General features: G+C 34.4%; 1 pseudogene; it reads left to right on the forward strand.

Annotated features, from left to right (window-relative positions):
* The first annotated feature begins 16528 nt into the window (after positions 1 to 16528).
* On the forward strand, positions 16529 to 18611 carry LOC140671990 (uncharacterized; annotated as a pseudogene).
* The last annotated feature ends 293 nt before the right edge of the window (positions 18612 to 18904 follow it).

Here is an 18904-nt window from a genome sequence, read left to right on the forward strand (position 1 = left end):
CGTGTGTGCGTGCGTGCGTGCGTGTGTGTGTAATTTTATTATATTTAATATAATAATGAAAGGAATTTTTTTTATATTTCTTCTTGACGGAGGAAACCACCACCTTCTCGCGGTTTCCGTTGAGCAACAACATATACATACGTTGTTGCCCATATAAAATTGATAGATATTATTAGAAAAGTTTTGTTATTAAAATTATTAAGAGTATTTATTATTAATATTATTTTTTTATTAATATTATTTGTAAATAATTTTTTACAAGAAAAAAACGTGTATATTGGCCAAGAGTGGATTTTTATTATTAAATTTTTTTTAAATTTAATCTCTTATTCTTCAACTTACATCTTTCTTTTATATACAGGATGTCCCGAAATGACCGATAAATATTCTAACGGCAGGTTTTTTAGAACATTTTAAAACGAAAAGTTTAATACAAAAATGTCGAGGCTATAATAGTTTTCAATATAGAAAGATTTAAAGATTACGAATGACAGGAGTACTTCTATGAATATATCTAATTTATCTAATTCTTTTATCACTTGTTATTTTGCCGTACCTGAGCGCACGAAATTCTAGTCCTGTCATTCGTGATCTTTAAATCTTTTTAATTTGAAAACTATTGTAGCCTCGACATTTTTGTATTAAATTTTTCGCCTTAAAATGTTCTAAAGAACCTGCCATTAAAATATATTACCGACATTTTCGGGACACCCTGTATATGTATGTCACGTCCAGCGCCTCCGCTTGACACCAGTCGCTGTCCGTTGACTCCATACGCCACCTGTTAAGTAGACATAGTAAGCGTTAAGCACCTATAAAAATTTTTTTCTATTTCTTCTTATATATATATACATATAGTTATTATCAAAATTAGATTAAGCCGATAAATACCTTTTTATTATGTTTCCGGCTAGAACATTTTTTTTTCTTTTTCTTGTTTTATCCCCATCACTGGTTCTCCCCTATCACCTACCTAAAAATAAAGGAAAATAATTAATTAGTTGTCTAATGAAAATTCTTACCTATTTTCCGGCCACCCGGTATATCACCTTCTAGTCCGCATCCTCAGCACCTGAAAAAGGGAAGAGAAACGGCCTGCCAAATCGGTCGAACATCTTAATTTTATTATAATTACCCATTTAGTTTTGTCACTCTAGTTGCAGTACGTGAAAAATAAAAAGGAAACATAATATTAAGTACGCGTCAATAGAATAGCATAAATTAAGTAATAGCGATAATATAAGTCAATGTTCACTCCACCTCGCCGTCATCACTCTTACTAAACACAAACATACACGTACACGCACCGGCATAAATGGTGTCGGTAAATGTGTATGTACGTACGTGTATGACAACCGAGAGCGTCACATACACATGCAGCGCGTACGTACGTGTCACTTGAAGCGCGGCGGAGTTCATGCAGCGGAGGAGAAAAAAGTGGGAGGCAATCCGATGTTGCATCCTTAGCGCAAGCCGCACGATCGAGAGAGAAAGCATGACAAGACGTGATGCCGATTAGTGGTGTCCTGTAGCACTGCCTCACTCACTCTACGCTTGAATGCAGGAGGAATGAGCGAGAGAGCTGTAGGACACCGCGTTGTCTCTATATGCGTCTCGTTCGCTCTCGCGCTTATGTCATGCTTTCTTTTTTATTCTTTCAAGAAACGTGGCTGAACTCTGCGCATCGAATGCCGGCATTCGTAATTATTTTATTCGTATTATTTTTTATATATAAATTCTCTCTCTCTCTCTCTATATATATATATATTTTTTTTTTTTATTTTATATTTTATATATAATTATATGTAAAAATATATATATATATGTATTTATGAAAATAAATAAAAAAAGAGAGAAAATAAATAGAGTTTTTAATTTACTTTAAATTAATATTTAATATTAATATATGTATAATTTAATCATTAATATTTAAAAAACTTTTTTATGAAGATATCTAAATTTTTGTAATATTACGCAGCATAACGTTATCTTCCCTAAATTAGTTACATTTTTATATAAGTATTGTAAATTTACAGTTAAATGCTCGTTGGTTCATTTGTGACAAACCATGAATTCGATCAGATATCGATATTGTGTTATAAACCCGGTAAAAAATTTTTATATATAATCAGACAAAAATAGTCGTATCTAATTATACAAATTTATATACGAAATTTGTCCATTTTATATATGATTATATATAATTATTAATAATTATAAATAAAATGTTGCAGGCATTGTGTATAAGTATGTATAAGCTTACATATACATAATTCTAATTGTAGCTATCAATCCATTTATATATAAATATACGTAACGTTTTATACGGTGTCATCTATAATAATTATACGTATTTTTACACAATTGTGTTGAATCCTGTATAATAATATTCAATTCTGTATAACTATACATAAGAAATTTTTTATCGGGAATTTAAAATTTGAGTTTTGTAATAATACAATTACGAAAAATATTTTATATCACGAATTATCATTTCTACACGTTTATTTATAAGTAATTATAAATTTAATTACAAACGGATGCAAGTTTACAATTACTGTTCTAGTGAATCTCAAAATTACTCATAATGATACATGTATATATATATTTTTTAGCAAATTTTTTTACATAAATAGAAAAAAAAATACGCAATCATAAATAAATTAATATTTAATTAGAATAATCATATTTTTTTGATATATGTGAAACCGAACTTCTAATATTAATATAATATAATTATAATTTTACGAATGCCGGCATTCGATGCGCAGAGTTCAGCCACGTTTCTTGAAAGAATAAAAAAGAAAGCATGACATAAGCGCGAGAGCGAACGAGACGCATATAGAGACAACGCGGTGTCCTATAGCTCTCTCGCTCATTCCTCCTGCATTCAAGCGTAGAGTGAGTGAGGCAGTGCTACAGGACACCACTAATCGGCATCACGTCTTGTCATGCTTTCTCTCTCGATCGTGCGGCTTGCGCTAAGGATGCAACATCGAATTGCCTCCCACTTTTTTCTCCTCCGCTGCATGAACTCCGCCGCGCTTCAAGTGACACGTACGTACGCGCTGCATGTGTATGTGACGCTCTCGGTTGTCATACACGTACGTACATACACATTTACCGACGGACACCATTTATGCCGGTGCGTGTACACATCACCATAGACACGCATCGAGAATTAACCACCACCCGGTATAACAAAAATATAAAGAAAATCTATATAACAAGCTAAAATCACGCAAGGAAAAAGATCATAACTGCGAATAAGCGGAAATACAACTCCGGACATATGTTCACCTTAATAAATTGACACCCGGTATATAAACTAACATTGTCATATTATCCAAACATTAGTATAAAATAGTGTTTAACAACCGACCGATTCATTTGGTTAAATTCTATAAGCTTCATATGATAAACTCCGATCGGTACTTTTTGGGACACCCTATATATAAACTTTCATTAATTATTAAAACTAAGCAAGCCAAGTAACTCGTATGTGCAATTGCAACTTCCTATGCACAGTCTAAATCACTTTTCTCAATATATCAAAAGTTGTCGCAACATCGAAAAGCACCCAATTTTTAACGGTTTAAACATCACATAAAAAACCCGCCCAGTGACCTTAATTAATTATTTCCTGGCGCCTTGACTCATAAGAAACCAAAAAAAGTAGCAACTTATAGGGCTACAGCCCCGCCATAAAAAGTTAAGCGCACATTGTTGTAGACCCATTTTACTCCAGGAACACCTCATATTTTTAACTTTAATAATTCATTTATTTTAATCCGCACCTCCAATATATAATTATGCCTTCACTATTAAATGCAGTTTAATATCCCAAAGCCGAATTAATACCACAATAACGTACATATCTAATGATTCTGTCACCCAAATATAATAACTTGTCAATTTTACTCATATTCCACCGCAGCACAGTGATTTCAGTAAATTCAAATTTTAACAACAATAAAAGATTCGATCAAACCCATCATCTGCATAATAATTCCTTACCATGAATCCAATTTGGTTTGCCAATAAAAATCCGGTCAGCTATCATTTATAATTATTTCATATATCAACCATGGAGATAACTCGGTGCATGCACATATACATATATATATATATATATATATATATATATATATGCGACTTGCTGCAGAAATCATAATCCACAGATGTTTTAAAGGCAAATTATAATGACCTGACAAGAACTCCTCGAGGCTCAGACAACATTTAAGTGATCAATTAAAACCAATAATAATTAAAATGAACCACTCATGATACATATATATATATATATATATACATATTATAGTGAAAACAATATAAATATCCCATAAAGAGTTTAAAACGAATAAAGCTCTGGAAGATAACTAAAGTTAGATAGTCACACTCAAATATATACAATTACTTAATTAAAAAAAAAAAAAAAAACTTACTTATACAAGGTGTCTGAAATAACTTGAACGTGATAATATTCTCCAAACTTCTTTATCATTTTATTGAGGATGAATGATAATTACAGTATACATATGCATAATAAACAAAATGACTATACCTATATATATATACGGTGGTACAATAATACACACATCATACACTACATAAACCAAGTATAAACGCATAATGAACACCCAGAAATAATTACATAGATACACGCTCCTTAATAAACACACCATAAAATTATATAACAATTGTCACCTAATATACCCGGTGATACAAAAATACGCGCGTTATAAACTTATCATCTACACAATGTTTAATCAGTATCTGACTATTATAGACATATTATCCACCCAGTAACACGCAAATACACACACCCTATAAATAATTTATATACATAGTGACGCATTAGTACGCACAAACGACGCATTCTCAATAAACCTATTATAAACTTATTACAGGCATACTCATATATTAACATACGCATAATCAACATATCATATACACGGTAACACAATATTTCCGGATCTTATAGCTAATTCATACATATTCCATACGCATTATTTAAATTACACACTCAATCTCTCACAATATAAACTTGTCATAAATTTATGCATTTATACACACTTACACACTCCTTATCCATTCATTGTAAATATATCCCGGCATATTACATGTGCATTTATACCACTATTACTTACATATATATGTATATATATATATATATATAAACTTTTACTACTAGTTATAATGATATACATACATATAGTTATATAATAGCGAGTTTAACGTCTGTAGACTAATTTAGACCTTGTAATCCACGAATAACTTTATGCGACATTATAGATAATTGTTAATTAATAAGTTAATTAGCGAAATGCTCTCATATCTCTACAATTATTTAAGTACAACGCTATAATACAATGCGGCGATAAGTAATTAATCAGATAAGTTATCGTAACGCTAGTAATAATTGCGATATATCTAGAAATAACGATATAAATATTATATTATAATGCTGGTCCCGAAGCTTCTAGAACATTCAGGAACCGCCGGATCACGTGAAAATTTCGGACAAACACCGTGACCGCTTACTATTGCCCGGCGCGTAATACCCGTGACAAACAAGCGTGACCAGGATCGGACCACGTTGCGCGCGCTACAATTCAGAAGGTGGGAGCCCTCAGCGACCACGGGTATATAAACGGGAGCACAGTGCGCTCAACAATGACTATTCGGCTTTCGCCCCGACAGTAAAATCAGTTTGTACGGTTCGTTCTGACAATTCAGTTTTCGCTCAGTCAGTATTCGGTCAGCTCATATTGAGTATTCAGTTCTCGCCCAGACAGTTCAGATCATTCAGTTTACGCTTCGACAGTTAATTCATACAGTTCATTCGGCATAGTCAGTATTCGATCAGCAGTCAATATTCGATCAATTAGACAGTTTACCCAGTATTCATACTCGATTCATACAGTACTCAGTAAATTCATTGTACAGACAGTCATTCATACGATTTGATAATCGGTTATCTTTATAGCATTCGGTCATACATACACTCTTGCAAATTTTCACACAGTGTAATTAATATTATATCTTCGAATCAGTGTTTCTAGTTACTCGGTATTATTCACACAAAATCATTAACTCAGAGAGACTTCGAGACTAGCATATCGCGAATACTATTAATTAGCTTTCAGTTTCTTGCGTTTACTGTCGTATAAATTTATTCTTGATTAATTGTTTCCACTGTCACTATTATATTTTCTTTCTCTTTTTCGATTTTCACGGCGCTCACAATACATATCGAATTCTATCTATCACTTTCAAAGACATTTTATCTTAATTTTCATTCGCAGTAAATTACCTCTTTCAACAATATAAGCGTTATATCTTTTCTTCTCCAGACAATCAGATTACTATTAATGCCGCCTATTTAATATCGTTTAAGCGTCCGAAACCTGTCCTCGCGTGAAATTATAGTCAAAGGAAGGTTCTATTAACTGATATTGTAACCCTAACATTATTGTAGATCCACATTCTCGTGTACACCCGCGTGACAGTGTGTTCCCCAGTGGTTCCTGTAACACATAATAATTTAGTGAAGTGAGTACGTTGTCGTTATTATTAAGATATATTCGTGTGATCATTAATCATATTGTTTACGTGTAATTTACTCGAAATATACATACCTGTGTCAGTTCGCGGCCCCTGTCCATTCCGGGCGTCAGTCATCTTTTCGGTGTGAATTTTTCTCGCCGTTAATCTCTCGTGTCCACACCTGTAAATATAGAGACAAGCTTTCTATTCTAATTTTAATACTGAAATTATCGGGCAAATTAGTGCTACTTATCTGACGAGGTCATCCTTCCTTCACGCCTACATCGGGCTCTCTCTTTCATCCTGCGGCGACGCGCGCCTCTCCCAGGGTGTTCCGGTTATCCTGCGTCGGTGCGCGCCTCCTCCAGGGCGTTCTTGTATTCCTTATAGCTTCTTCTATTTTTTTTTCTTTTCTTTTTTTCCTTATCCGCTCACCAGTGGCAAGGTCCGCGACGTCCGCCTTGACATACCCAGAGCCTCAGATATCTGTAACTTATAATTGAAGAGATTAATATTTTATTCGGACGTCTTCATAGGGAGTGTCATTAGACAGAGAGCGATAACCATCCTTACCTACACCGTAGGGCGCCTCCTCCAGGGCGATCTATATTTTTCCTACGTAGTGCGCCTCTTTCAGGGCGACTCTACGTCCCTTCTAGCAGTGCGCCTCTTATAGGGCTCTGCCTTCATCCCTCGTAGTGCACCTCCTTCAGGGCCGGACTACCTCTATCTATGTCGCACGCCTCTCTCAGGGCGAACGACTCTCATCTCCGAGGAGCGCCTCTTTCAGGGCATTCCGCCTCCTAGCGTGCAGCGCGCCTCTCTCAGGGCGATCTGCCTCCTCTCAGTCCACGAACCGCGCCTCTCTCAGAGCGTCTCTCACAATTCCTCCGATCGCTCTTCTTGGTCTGAAATATAAAATAAATATTAAATTAAAGTAAACTCATTAAGGCTTACCCTGTCCCCGCAACCCGTCAGATAAGGTCAACTCGTTTAGCAATTTACGTTAACGCGTATATGTTTTTTTTTTCTTCTTTCTTTTTCCTTTTTCATCACTGGCGTTACTATTTCTAATCCCTGTCTATATCCCTCCGCGTATTCAACCATGGCGTTGATTATAATTTCGTTTACCTCCTTAGCTGCGTCATGGGTCGGTCACGTCGAGCAGGGCGTGCTCATCAATTGAAGCGCCTCATCCGGTCACTATACCAAGGCGGCTCCTATCTAACGGTCCGAACGGCTGCGTCTCTACCAGATAGTCAGAACCCAGCATCCGTCGGGTACTTCACATACCCTCCACCGGGAAACCATACAGCGGAGTCGTCAGCTCCTGACCCGTTCCACGACGCTGTCACTCCACCGGCATCCAATAGCGGGGCCGTCGCTTCCTCACATAGGCCCTTACCGCCTATCGAATACCGTCCGTGGCCCGTGCCCCCGCCGTTGATAGACTTCGGGATTACGCAACCGAGGATCATTTCTTCCCAGCCTTTCTTCGGGCGAGTATGCATCCTGCCGGCCGCTGAAGCACCTATCAGTTCGCCTCCCGATACTCGTCCGTGATTTAGTTGTCTAATCGTCTTGTAAAATATAATAAAATATAACTGTACGTATATGTTTAGTATAAAATAATGATAAATATATAAAAATTAGTATACGTAAACAATCTGTACTCATTGTCTACTCACTTCACATCCTCCCCATTATCCATTACGTCCCGACCGCTAGCTTCCGGTGCACCGCTACGCTGATCGTGACAGGTTTACCGCTCGGCCACCGCGATCCGCGTACACCAACCACCGCAACCGCACCTCGCTCGCGATCCAGGACGTAACAATATATATATATATCTCATTCTTTTAAATAACTCACAGTTCAGACTATTGACTCTTATAAAATTACAAATTGACTCACATTCTGGTACTATTCTCAAGAATTATAAAGTTAAAATACTACATCAAGAAATTTGCAAATTTAGAATGAAATTAAATAATCGATCTACCAATGTAAGAGAATTAACTACTCGTTATACTTAATTTAATAATAAAAATAACGGAGCATCCCTTGTTTAATCTCTTTTTCCTTTTTTCCATCGGAGACAGTGATTTTGAAACAATAAATTATATCGCTGGCCTCCACCACACCATATTCCAGTGTACATTTCTTTATATGACACCTCACCACACAGTGCTGAACCTGCAAAGAACCGTACTCTTATTAACATATATATATTACATAAGAGCAATAACAATTTTAATAATCTTTTCTTATTACATGAATAGACGCATCAACGATATTTATGAAAAATAAATCATATTACAACAGTTGATTTTCTCTAAAGGAAAGAGATATCTACATTCAATATAAATCCAAATCATTTAAATTTCACAATTTAACTTTGTTCTTCATATTAAAGCAGTCATTAATTAATGAGAAATTTGCTCTTACATTATATACAAGTCGTAAATTAAAACTTTCAAAATCAGTATATATTTGGAATTGCTGCGACGGTGAATTCTACCATACAACAACAGTAAGTACGTAATCCCTCATAATTACTATCACAAACCATCTTAATCCTTATCCCAATTCTAATATAATTGAAAATTTGTCAAATTAATCACAATCTATTTATAATTTCAAAAATTGAAATTTTCCAATCATAATTATTGCTCCAACTTAAAATTGAATAAATTCAGAACTATTGCAGATATAATTTTAGAATTTTATTTTTTTTTATTTTTTTTTTTTCTTTCTTTCATCTTTAATTGACTCGAGTGTCACTGTGCGTCACGTTCATTGCATACGCGATAACTGTCATGGTGTCATGGAGTTCCTAGAACTTCCTCAGCCTCTCGTTAGTGCCGAATGAATTGTATTCTGACCAGACTATATCAAATATACAATAATGAGATTCAACACGTTTGCTTAACATTCCTAATCATTTTCAAATACATATGCCATAAATTTATTCTTTTTATTTCCAACTTTCTTAATTTCTTTTCTTATCAAATAGAATAAAATAAATGAGGCCTCAGACAATTGATTCTGAATTTCAACAAAATCCTTTTGTTGACCCTGAAGTCATATTAGAAACTTTAATCCAATTTATAGAAGAAAATAAAAAAAACATTATTTACAATTTAGATAATATCATAAAAGAGTTTTTAAATCAAGCCTCTATTATCATCACTGATCAGTAAAAAAATTCCCCGATTTATTAATTCCTAGTACACATTGATCCTGCTCTCGGCGGAGCCCTGGGTATAGCCGATTTAGACAGATTACCAAAAAAACTAAATAGAGAGCAACCCTGTTATTGACACCTAGGTAGACGATAACAGTGGGTCACAGCACGTGACAAGAGCATCAGACAAGCGCGAACTGTCCTTTAAACCAAAATCCGTCTCAGTTAGAAGAAATATTTTTTGAAACGCCGCCAGAACGTGCGAAACTTACCCTACAACTCCTAAGATTGGAACATTTAAATGAGGAAGAAAAGACTAATCTTAAAACATTAGTCTCCAATAATCTAGACAGATTCCACTTGCCCGACGATAAGCTAGGAACCACACACGTGACTCACCACTCCATTTACACTACAGACGACTTTCCAATCCACACCAAATACCGGTTTCCTCCCATGCACAAAGAAGAAATAGATAAACAAGTTACTAAATTACTGAGAGACGATATGATAGAATGTTCACTCTCACCTTATAATTCACCAGTATGGATAGTTCCTAAGAAACCCGACTCATCTGGAAATAAAAAATGGAGAATGGTTATTGATTACCGCACTCTAAATGAAAAAACAATAGGAGACGCTTACCCTCTTCCTAATATAACCGACATACTTGATCAATTAGGAAGCGCTAAATATTTTTCCGTTCTTGACCTCGCTTCAGGATTCCACCAGATACCCATGAATCCAAATGACGCTTCTAAAATAGCATTCTCCACCCCTTACGGCCATTATCAATTTAAACGAATGCCTTTTGGACTGAAAAATGCCCCTGCAACAAAGATTAATGGATAATGTCCTATCTGGGTTACAAGGTAATGAACTTTTCGTTTACATGGACGATATAGTTATTTATGCACGATCTTTAAAAGAACATGAAGTGAAATTTAACAAACTAATGAAAAGATTGCGCGAAGCTAATTTAAAATTACAATCCGATAAATGTGAATTTATTGACGGCGTACGACCTGACCCCACAAAGGTCACAGCTGTACATAATTTTCCTCCCCCCAAAAATCCTAAAAACATAAAACAATTTCTCGGATTAGTTGAATACTATCGGCGATTTATCCCAAATTTCTCAAAAATTGCTAAACCTTTAACTGATTTGCTTAAGAAAAACAACTGTTTCAAATGGCAAAAAATCAAGAATACGCTTTTAATAATCTCAAAGAACAATTATGTACCAAACCAATATTACAATATCCCGATTTTAGCAAACCCTTTAATTTAACTACCGATGCATCCGGATATGCAATCGGCAGAGTATTAAGTCAGGGACCAATCGGAAAAGATCTTCCCATCGCATATACATCAAGAGTACTTAATAAAGCAGAACAAAATTACTCAACTATCGAAAAGGAATGTTTAGCAATGATATACTGTACAAACCATTTTAGACTTTATTTATACGGTACTAAATTTATTATCGTGACAGACCACAAACCACTAGTATGGCTACATTCTATTAAAGATCCTTCTTCGAGACTTTTAAAATGGAGAATTAAATTAGCTGAATATGATTACAATATACAATATAAAAAGGGAACACTAAATAACAATGCCGATGCACTATCTAGAAACCCAACCGTTAAAATCTTACCTTTTAAGAAAACTTATCCTCTTCCTCCAGACCCTGATTCCGATTCTGATGAATCTTTATTCTCAGCCCGTCAACCCCTGATTCAAACCAATGTAGAAATTAACCCCCATAATCCTTCACCTGTGACCGAAGAGGAAATAAACGAAGATACCTCCTTGTTAACATACGTAGATATACCTGTAACGGAACCCCTAACTATTGAAGAATATAATAGTGACGAAAACGAAAGCGTAATTAGTAATGAAGACCTGGAAACAAGTAGCAAAGAAAGTGACGATGAATTAATATCCGCTGACAATGTACCCTACGTGGAAGTACCTACCAAGCATAAAGTCAAAGCCCGAATAAGCCGAGATAGATTGCTAAAACATAATGATAACTATATAATTTTTATAACATTGAAAGGTGAACCTCTCGATAACGGAGCAAAAGAACTACAGGAAGCCAACCTTTTACCCATGTATAAGGATATAACTTATGAAAGGGCAAAAATAAATACAACACGCTCAAAAACTCTAATATCATTACCCCTAAAACTTAACCACCGCACTTTAATAGAACCAGATAATATAAAAAACTGTATCAAATCATTGCTGGATGTCGTACAAGAATTGCAATTAGAATCCATTTCAATTAAGAAAACTAATTTTTTTGACAATGTCCCATGGGCTTATGTAGAATCACAATTAATTAAACATATAAATGACACAAATATTTGCATAACTATATGTAAAGACCTTATTCAAACGCCAAATATAGAAGAAAGATCTTCCCTTATCCGTGAATATCATGACTCAGTAATTGGCGGCCACAAAGGAATAACTAAAACCTATAACAGATTAAGATCTTATTATTATTGGAATACGATGAAAAAAGACATTCAAAATTTTATTCGAAATTGTCGGACTTGTCAATTAAAAAAATTAACAAGAATAAAAACAAAATAACCAATGATAATAACCGACACTCCCGGATCAGCTTTCGACAAAATATCAACATTGGGTAATGGACATTGTAGGTCCATTACCCATATCCGATAACGGAAATATTTATATACTCACGATACAAGATTTATTAACAAAATATTCAGTCGCGGTGCCCTTAAAAGAAGCCACGTCATTAACCATAGCCGACGCCTTTACGAAAAATTTTATTTGTATTTATGGAGCTCCCCAAGCCATTCTAACCGATCAAGGATCCAATTTCCTAACTGCCTTGATGAAGAACTTAGCAAAAAAATTCAGAATTAAACAATACCGCACAACTGCTTATCACCCCCAGTCTAACGGATCGATAGAAAGATCTCATCACGTTTTAACGGAATATTTAAAAACACAAATTAATAAAGACTCGAACTGGGATAATCATATCGCTTTAGCCACGTTTTCATATAATACAAGTATACATGAAAGCACAAAATTTTCCCCTTTTGGACTAATTTTCGGAAAAATAGCGCGATTACCTTCGTCTAATACTATTATAGAAGAAAATATAGACCCTACATACACTGAATATTTAACAAACCTATTCAATCGATTGCATGACACGTAAGAAGAAGCACAACAAAACTTAATACAATCTAAAACCAAAAGCAAATATTATTATGACAAACGTATTCATGTATGAGAATTTAAACCAGGAGATTATGTATTTTTATTAAAAGAACCAAATAAAGGTAAATTTTCAGACCAATATATTGGACCTTTTGAAATACTTGAAATACTACCAAAAAACAATATTAAAATTTTATTCAAAAATACTACAAAGATTGTCCACGCGGACAAATTGAAAATCGCTCATATAGAGCCAGAATGAAATACATTAAGTCTAAATTTTTGGTTTCAGATGTGTTGGCATCGCCAACGACCAACAATAAATCCCATATACAAATCGTTACCTGCTTTCTCACAAGTACAACAGCGATTAGACATTACATGGTGCGTTAGAGCTATCGGATTTTCCCATATCAAACGTGGAAATCTGATTTGTACAAAATGCTACCACTTTTTACCTTCTGAATATTATAGATGGTTTTATAAATATTTTAAATGCCATTATCTTATAATCACAAGTTATTATGAGCCAATAATATGCAAAATATGTAAGGTACCTTTAGTCACATTAGATTATTAAGAGAATGCCCTCTATGTCATGATACATATTTTTCTTACTTAACAAATTTAGAAGATGAGGAACAAACTGATACAGAAGAATCTGTGTTAGTTCGTATACATGGATACTTTGAATAAATAAAAACCGGTCAATTTCCCTTTCTGCACTACCCTTTTTCTCTTTATAGAATGAACTCGCAAGGTCAATCTACAGGGCTACAATTCAGCACAGCATTACAGCCTAATACCGACCTATTCTCATTACTATCGATCACACGATGCACTAAATCCCTTGGGTACCGACACATAGCCTCAGGATTCGCATACTGTACTCAATGTTATAGCCTTTTCCAACCGCAATATCAAAGTCAATACGAATGGATAGTGTCACACCACATGATTTCTGGTGAACGGTTTCGCGAAATCATTTGTGCACGTTGCAACGCCAATATCACAATAACCAGACTTATGTACCAATGCAATGAGTGCCTTCTAAAATATTTAGAATTTTTGTTAAACTGCGATGAGAGACACATCGACCTTAATACTATCCCTAATCCACTCATATTACACATGAGCGGTTCTCGATACTATTAGTACCCTAATAAAAGAATATAAGATGTGTCACTCGTCACAGAATTCCCCAACCCCTTCACAATCACACTCCTCATCTCGTTCTGCAGAAGCGCTTCAGAGACTATATATAGTACAATGTATCAAAACACGCTTTTATAAAAAAATAGATAATATGCATGTCATTTTATGCCCTAGATGCTACGATACATTGCTTTTGGAATCCGTAAAGCCTTACTACGAAGAATTCAAGAAACACCATTGTGTAGATGGCACAAGATTTAATAGAAGTAAATGCTACATTTGTGAAAATTACCTAGAAACAATTCGACCTATAGTTCATTGCAATCCATGTGCCAATCGATATCTTGAATTCATCATCGAAATAGAACAACAATACCATAATATTTATGATTATGAAGACCCCGTGATACTAATAATAAATGATGATTAAAAATAAAACATAAAAATAAATTAATACATAAAGAATATATACTATACAATAAGAGTAATAATTATAAGATTACAATCATAAATTAGAACGTAATAAGTTTTATCATCCCATTAATAGAACGTACTTAGACATATACATATACTTTAATATAAATATATATACATGTATTTTTCTTTCAGTGAATGAATCCACTTTTGGAAGAAATCGCTGACTTGGTCATTCAACTCTTGTTAATACATATATATATATCCATATAGTTATTATAAATCATTAAAAATGTGTAGACCCAAGCCATATAAATTTAAACCCCATTTTCTTTTAACTCATTGTCACGGTCTTTTTATTTATAAGTGCTATAAGGCTTTATATATTAAGGCAGAAGGAAAAAGATATTGCTCTAGTTGTTTCGCACAAATCCAGGGCAATTACCGTACGTTTTTTATTGTTAAATTTCACGGAATAAGTAATCGAACATTTGAAACGGAACAGTGCCTTATTTGTAGAACTGATTTACTGAGGAATACATCCATTAAAAATTGCACAATCTGCTTTATAGATTACTTAGCAATATGTATAATATTAAGAGAAAGGGGGTTTGATCCTAACAATATTAAGGAAATATTATATGATAGTATCACTAAAGATACTATCAAATTAACAATATATGACGACACTGATGAAATGGAAAATTAAGAAAAAACATATATATATATATATATAAAAAAAAAATTACTCACTTTTTATGTATTATTCAATATTATCACCCAAAACAAATTTCCATTGCTTTACTCGGGTCCGACTGTACCAAAACAACCTTTATAAAGGCCCGTATTAATGTTAGCAGCTAAACAGATATACATATATAAATATATATATAAGAAATACAAACATACATATATAAGTAAACACATTAATATGAACATACTATAAGATCACATTATACGTAAGCTTTAAATTAAGAAAATATATATATATATATATATATATCACGATCTGCATATCTTTTCAGTAGAAGAATCCACTCCTTGGAGGGATTGCAGATCTGAGCTTGGCCTGGTCGCAAGGTTTTTATTAATAGTCACATTTATATACACCACACATATATATATATATTCGCAATAAGTCACGAAAATCAATAAAAATGTATAGGCCGAAACCTTATAAACCAAAACTGCATTATTTTCTAACACACTGCCCCGGATTCTTTACTTTTCAATGCTATAAAACGTATCATGTTAAGGCTGAGGAAAATAGATACTGTGTAACTTGCTTCCGATTAATTATGGGCAGATTTCAAACATATGAAATTATAAAATTCCACGGCATATTCAGTGATAAATTCGAAGAGAAAAAATGTCATAATTGTGGAAATGACATAGTCGAAAACACTTCAATTAAAAATTGCACTATTTGCTTTATAGATTATTTAATAATATGTATTGTATTAAGAAACAAAGGACATGATCCCTGTAACATAGCAGAACTCTTATATGACTGTATTGATAAAAAAATAATGACTATAACAATGTATGATACAACAAATGAAACAGAAATCTGAAAACATGTAAACAATAAACTCTGATTTCTTTACTTACAGAATGATGTATCATTTAATATTGTTAATTACTACGCAAACCTCCCTTGCTCTTCTCGGGTTTGATTGCGGCAGGCGGCATTTAAATATAACCTCGATATCGCTGTTGGATGTTGGAGAGTGCAACCTTCCGCATAAAATTCCTAACTCCACGGAAACTTATATCCAACTCCTGCAGCTTTCCGACTATAATCATGCGTATATAATGCAATGCAAAGTTGAACTTTCAAGAATAATATATTATTGTGGCATGCATTCACACGTTTCTGTCGTACATAATGGACGAGCCGATTATATGCATGAAACCGGACATGCACAGTGCACAAGAATGTTTCGTGACGGTACTCTTTCACTTGGAGCGAGAGTCTTAATCGACGGGATCCGAGTCAATCAGACTTCCTCCTATAGTATCACCATGGCTGGAAGCATAAGCAACGATGGAAAATGTAAGGGCACGCAGTACTCCGACTTCTATGGAACGTGGGACGACGTTGTCGTGCAAGCAGTCGCAAAAATATCTTTGAAGACAGCTTATGTCCCCGTTAAGCTAAACACAGGGAAGATAATGTTAAAATCAGGAACAGTCTGTACACTTAGCGAAGGATCAAAATCCTGCAAACATTGACTCAGAAGATGGATATACTTACTGGGAACCAATGCCTACCTCTTCATGCAATTTTCATCAATATGATGTATTGTACGAAGGACCTGCAACCAAAACTACAGACGACAACAGCGCAGGGAAGTCACCCATCGTGTATAGTCTGACAACACAAGACATAACCTTCGCACTGACAAAGACCCGGGAACAGCCATTGTGCGGATATACTCTTCTTCGTACAGAACATCCCAAGCTTTTCATCCTGGAAACAAAGAAGGGAGATGTTTTCGCGGAAGGAGGAACAATTCCAATCGATAACCTCGACATCTTTGCATATATGAATTCAAAATTCGTATATGTCGAAAAACATATAAGACATCAAATGACATCTCTTTATCATAATGTTATTCAACAAAGATGCGAGTTAGAAAAGAACGTAATAACTAACACCTTATCAATCGCCACCTTACAGCCTGATGAGTTTGCTCATCGATTAATGAAAGGACCAGGATTCATGGCTGTCACAGCTGGAGAAGCAGTACATGTAGTAAAATATATTCCTGTTGACGCCACAGTCAGAAGAACAAAGGAATGCTACTCTGAACTTCCTGTAACAGTAAGAAATACTTCATTATTTCTAACGCCAAAATCTAGAGTGCTCACAAAATTTGGCACTCAAAAGGAATGTAGCTTCGAACTACCAACACTCTATCGCATAGACGATACATGGATTCAACTTACTCCCGATCCACAAGTCAGACAATTACCTCCACAACGATTACATCCGATGACCTCTTTGAGTTGGAAATATCTCACTCCAGGCCCATTGGCGATTAGTGGAATATACACTGAAAAAGATAGAGAAGCTACGAGATCACATAATGTTTCCTGCTGAGAAACCAGCGCTTCTCAACTTTGTAGCTCGTGGGATGACAGGACAAGCAGTTGTACCAGGAGAAGTCTCATTATACAGCCTGTTGGACAAAAAGGCACTCCAAAAAATAGCCTCAAATACCGCCTCAAGGATATAGAGCGGATTCGTAACCTTCGGGTCAGCGACAGCCGGAATTCTCGGAGTATTTATAGTCATAAGAGTTATTAAGTTGACTATCGACACGGCAATCCATGGTTATGCACTACACACCGTATATGGATGCAGTCTGCACCTGCTGGGCGCCGTATGGAGTTCCCTCACACATCTTTTACTTCATCTGGCACGAGGACTCGTAAATCGGCGAAAGCTACAACCGGAAGAAGGACAATCTCCCCCAGGGCAGACGGAATCCTTTTTAGCAACACCAACAACACCAAAAGACGAACACACTATTAACAACACCACAGCGGTAAACACGACCACCCCTATCCCCACTGTCTATACCGATCTACGCGAACGATTAAATGATATAGAACAAATCCCTACGAAAAACATCGGGAATTCGTTCTTAAATAAGAGGGGGGGATGTGACGTCCCGCCAAAAATAAAATTTTCAAAAACACAAATATACTGTTCAATTATAAAATGTACGCTATATATATATACAATTCGGCATATTACCAAATGCTTGCTTATACAAAATCATAATTAAGTAATATTGTCCTTAATGAATATAAAAATTAATCATACAATCATAGTTATTCAATTATATTATATTAAGTATTAATTAAAAATTAAAGTCAAAGTCTCTTACGGTTATATATATATATATATATATATATATATATATATATATATATGTATATATATATATATTCTAAATATATATATTTTTATATATTTATATTGATAAATATAAATTTTAAACAAATTAACTTCTCACAAAATTAGACCAAACTTATCAAACTAGATGTAAAAATCACCTATTCTCAAAAGGACAACCAGTAGTTAAATACATATAAAAACGACGCACTGACGATACTCGAATAAAATACATTTATCCGTATACATATATATATATAAAACATATATATATATGTACAAAATATATAAATACTACCGATATTAATCCGCGTCCACTAAAAATGTAAATTTATATGGAAGATTTATTTTTTTTTTTTTACAAAGCAATGGTTGTTGGAACTAAAATTAAAAATCTTATATATATATCTTATATACTGGGTGTCAAAAGGGTATTATCAAAATTAAAATTAAATATTTGCTCAAGAGTTAACTTTCGC

Source organism: Anoplolepis gracilipes, chromosome 12, assembly GCF_047496725.1.
Source record: "Anoplolepis gracilipes chromosome 12, ASM4749672v1, whole genome shotgun sequence".
Taxonomy (NCBI): Eukaryota; Metazoa; Arthropoda; class Insecta; order Hymenoptera; family Formicidae; genus Anoplolepis; species Anoplolepis gracilipes.